The sequence below is a fragment of the Otolemur garnettii genome, unplaced genomic scaffold, assembly GCF_000181295.1.
Source record: "Otolemur garnettii isolate 467f Iridium unplaced genomic scaffold, OtoGar3 scaffold00014, whole genome shotgun sequence".
Classification (NCBI taxonomy): Eukaryota; Metazoa; Chordata; class Mammalia; order Primates; family Galagidae; genus Otolemur; species Otolemur garnettii.
The window spans coordinates 18,086,534-18,090,975 of NW_003852409.1; the positions used below are offsets into that span (position 1 = coordinate 18,086,534).

The 4,442-nt window shown below is 45.4% G+C and overlaps 1 pseudogene; it reads left to right on the forward strand.

Annotated features, from left to right (window-relative positions):
- Positions 1-2,264: 2,264 nt before the first annotated feature.
- Positions 2,265-4,442, forward strand: LOC100960240 (annotated as a pseudogene).

Consider the following 4,442-nt stretch of genomic DNA (forward strand, 5'->3'; position numbering starts at 1 on the left):
ATTAGGGAGCCAGACTGTGAGCATTTGCATCTTGGGTCTTCAATAATGAGCTGCTCAAACTTGGATATTCTACACATTTCTTTAAGCCTCTGTATCCTCGTCTAGAACACAGAATGGCAGTTTTTGTCTTATAGGATATTATGAAGATCAGTATTTGAAGTAGGCTGCAGTATTTGAAGACTTCAGTGGGAGGCCTTGAACCTGCTAAGCACACATATATGATAAAAAGTGGCTTAAATAAACACCACAGTAAAAAAGGAGGAGCAGGAAAAGATCAGATACAATTGAGGGCTGCGTACTTGACTATATGCTCTATGTGTATAAATTTGGCAGTAGGAATCAAGCCTCCTTCAGCATTTTCTCATGTTTCCTCATCTTGCAATAGTCCTGTGATGGGTCGTGGCCTTTCTTCCCTAGACTGCTACGCCTGACTCTGACTGCATCAGGCCGGCTGTTAAAATAAAACTGGTCGTGAGAGTTAGCGGAAGGCATAGTCAGAAGGTCACACATGGCAGTTATGTCATCTGCATCTCTAGAGATGGGAATGAAATGATGAAATCAGCCGGTTTTGAGGCTTCCATTCAGCATGTTCTTAACTAGATGAGCTGATATCCTCAGCTGATAATTCCCTCTTCCTGTTGTGAGTGAAATCTAGACATTTCCTGAGTGCTGACTTTATGCCGGATACCACTAGGTGCTGGGCTTCAGGATTTCCCCCTTCAAGTGCTCACTGCTCAGCGGGAAAGTGCTCATTTCCGGCATGGCCAGTGTTGCCTCTGAATGGCACAAGGAGGCCCAGGGAGGGGACCCCTGACCCTCTGTCTCCCAAATTGTCAAGTGTCTTACCCAGTCTGGTTTTCCCTGCAGTGTGAGGCATCCTATCCCTCACAGAGACCTTTGTTGGTCCAATGGCTGGTTTCCCCAAATAAGGATGGGAACAGGCTTCGGTGGGTTTGAGTCTTTCCTTTTTCTTGGTCTTCTATGGATTTGTTTTTAGCTGCTCCTTTCCCCAAGGTCAAACTTCTTTGCAGACTCTAAATATAATGAAATACCCACCCAGTTACATACCTTTCAAGCTTTTTATACATGTTTGCTCCCCTAACAGCTTTGGGAAGGATTATTATTTCCACTTTACAGCTGAGGAAATTTGAGTTTAGAGATTCCCTGTGGCTTGCCAAGGTCACAGGATTAGGAGTTGCACGAACTCCATTCACACTCAGGTTTCCAAATACCAACGTCATTGTTCATTCCCATCTGCCACCCACAAACTTGTTTTCTGTCTTTCCTTGGCTATAGGGAAAGTACAGCCCCCCAAACAAGCTTCTAAAGTGTATCCAAAGCTTTCAACATATTGGTCAAAATTCTTTTCCCTGCTCTTGCCCCAAATTCCCAAGTGAGAGAGATGGCCCAAAAGCAATTCTTAAAAAACTCAGTAATGAACATTATAAATGAATCCTATCATGTTGACTTTCTGACCCTAGACACTCACATTTGCATAAGCAGCAGAAAGGGAAGAGTCATCTTGGGGGAAGTGGGGAGACGTAATGGATCCTAACAATCTTCTCCATTTACCAAGAAAAATCATTGAGAGTTCCTCAAACTGTAGGGTGCAAGTGAATCTACCTTGCGTCTTATTAAAATGCAGATTCTGGTGATTCTGTTTCAGTGTGGGCGTGTAGGAGACGTTTTTAATAAGGCATTTTTAATAAGCTGTGTGATGACACAGCCTCCAGGACCCAATTTGGACAAAACGATTTAAATCACTGACTCTTAGACTTGGTTTAGAGTTTGGGAGTTTCAAATAATCTTGATGCCTGAGTTCTTAATCCAGAGATTCTAATTTAATTGGTTTAGGATGTGGCCTGGGACTTCAGGATTTAAAAAGTCCTTCAGTTGATTCTAAGATACGCCAAAGTTTGATTTAAACTCTCTAGTATGTTTCAAAATAGAAGAGAGGATTTTGAATGTTCTCACTACAGATAAATGTACTCCTGTATTAAAACAGCACATTGTACCCTATAAGTATGTACAATTATTATGTGTTAATCAAAAATAAAATAAAACTTCTTCCCTATTCAGGCTCTAAAAAGAATTAAAAGATGGAGGCAGGGCCTGAGAGGAGCAGGGCCAGGCAGGAGTCACCGCTGCCTCTGTTCTGGCAGCCGTGATGGGAGCCAGCAATGCCACCGCCTCGCTCCAGGAGCCCCACTGAGGGGCAGCCCGGGTGGCCCACGGAGGTGATGCAGCAATCCGCAGCCCAGGAGCTGATCCAGCTATGGGTGAGCGAGCTGTCCCGGCGGTGTGACCAGCATCCCGTGCACCGTGTGCGGTGGCGGCAACATCCTGCCCAACAGCCAGGGACCCACATGCACGTGATCAAGGGCCACCGCCTGCAGAACCACATAGTCAATCCAGCAGTAAGAAAAGATTTGAGCACCGTTGTCCAACTGATGCCCTAGAGGCCCTGACCATTTTCTCAATTTTCTCTCATAAGCCAGCACTTTATGAAAATGCATGCTGAAAAGAAGCATGGTAAGAGCAGCGATTCGTTCCGTAGAGTGGGACTTGTACGCAGAGGACTGCGGCGAGACCTTCCAGTGCATGAGTGGCTGTCCCTACGCCAGCAGAACCGCACTGCAGTCCCACGTCTACTGAACCGGCTGTGAGATCCCTGCAGAACACAGGGCCCCACCCAGTAAGAAAAAGAAAAAGGAAAACTGCCTGCAAAGCCAAAAGTTGTCCAGTAAGACCATTGAATCATTGAGCAACCCACCTGGCCCTGGACCAGACACTCAAGAGCCAGAAGCTTCGGAAATAAAGCTAGTAGCTTCTGAAGATTCTTAGGGCTCAAATGCCAGAAAGCAGATGCTTACAACTCCTCCAAGATGTCCTCAAAAGTTGCTTTTACCAAAGCCCAAAGTGGCTTTGGTTAAACTGCCACTGATGCGGTTTTCTCCTGGGTCTGTCTTGGTGCCTGCAGCCGACTCAGCTGCCCAGCCTGCACTGTGAGGTGTGGATCAGGGCTCTGCCACAGGGGCTGTGCTTGGTGCCCTCCTCAGTAGGGACCCTGACCCTCGGCCTAGATTCACAGGCTTACTCTCTTAACCATCTAATTCTTCACAAGAAGTCGGGACCACATGTCAGAGGACTAGCATTACTTCCATCAGTGCACAGACAGATATGCCTTATGCCTTACAAAACTTCATACCTTCCACACAGGGGGCTCACCCTGGTTCCTCTGGCTGGTCTTGTTCCCAGGCTGCCATTTGATTCTCAAGTGTCTGTTCCCATTAGCGTTCACACGCAGATGTTTTTGCTCAGCTCTAAAGCAACTTCATGCATTGCTTCTCAGACTGATCCATGTATAGACACTTGCTTCCAGTCAGGGGTATCTCCAGAGAAACTCAAACCAGGGGGATGCAGAGTCCGACAGAAGGCCATTTACATTGGCACACGAACTTTATGGCCAGCCTGTATTATAAGCAGCACATTAGCAGCAGACAGAGTAACCCTTGGTTTGTTGCCTCAGAATGACCCTATGACTTTAGATCAAGATATTGGGAAATATGTACCCTTATAAACTTCAGTGGGCAGAATAGTATGCTTTCTTCACAGAATATGACAAATAATCAGACCCGAACCATGAATTTATTAAGTGATTTAGAAAACATCTTGTCAAGTCATCTACCTGGTTAGATACTGGATAATCATAATTTTTTGTCTGACATGAATCCTGGACCTGACTGACACCCAGCTCCCATCTGGCCTAGCTCAGAATCCCAGAATAGATTTTGACATTGAAGAATACTTTTCAGCCTCAATTATCCAGACTAAGACTGAAGAGGGTGAACTTAGCACCATGAACATTGAACCAGTCTTGGAATCTCTGGACATAGAGACCCCAACTGACTTTTCACTTGCAGACATCTCAGCTCAGTCCTAGGGATATAGGGGAATTTCTAACTTCTTGGGCCTGAAGATGTTTGACACACAGACACAGACAGACTTAAACTTCTCTTTAGACAATAGCCCTCATCTGCCTCTGGGAAATATTCTGAAACACTCAAGCTTTTCCATAAGTACTGACTCATCTGACACAGAGACCCAAACTGAAGGTATCTGCAGTGCTAAAAACATACCCACTCTAGAAAGTAAGGTTCAATTGAACAGCACAGAGACACAGACCATAAGATCTGGTTTCAAACCCTGGGGAGCTTGTTCTTTACAGCAATGAAACTCAAATGGCAATGGGTGACTTTCTTCTGGATGATTTGGCCTGGAACACGATGGAGTCTCAGTTCAGCTCTGCGGAAACCCAGACTCATGCCAAACTATACACAGTCTCCAACTTCCAAAAGTGGAGTCTATGTATGGGGTGGATTTACCATTTCCTTCTGGATTTGGAAAACAGGAAACGGGAACAACGGTATCAATTCTCTTGA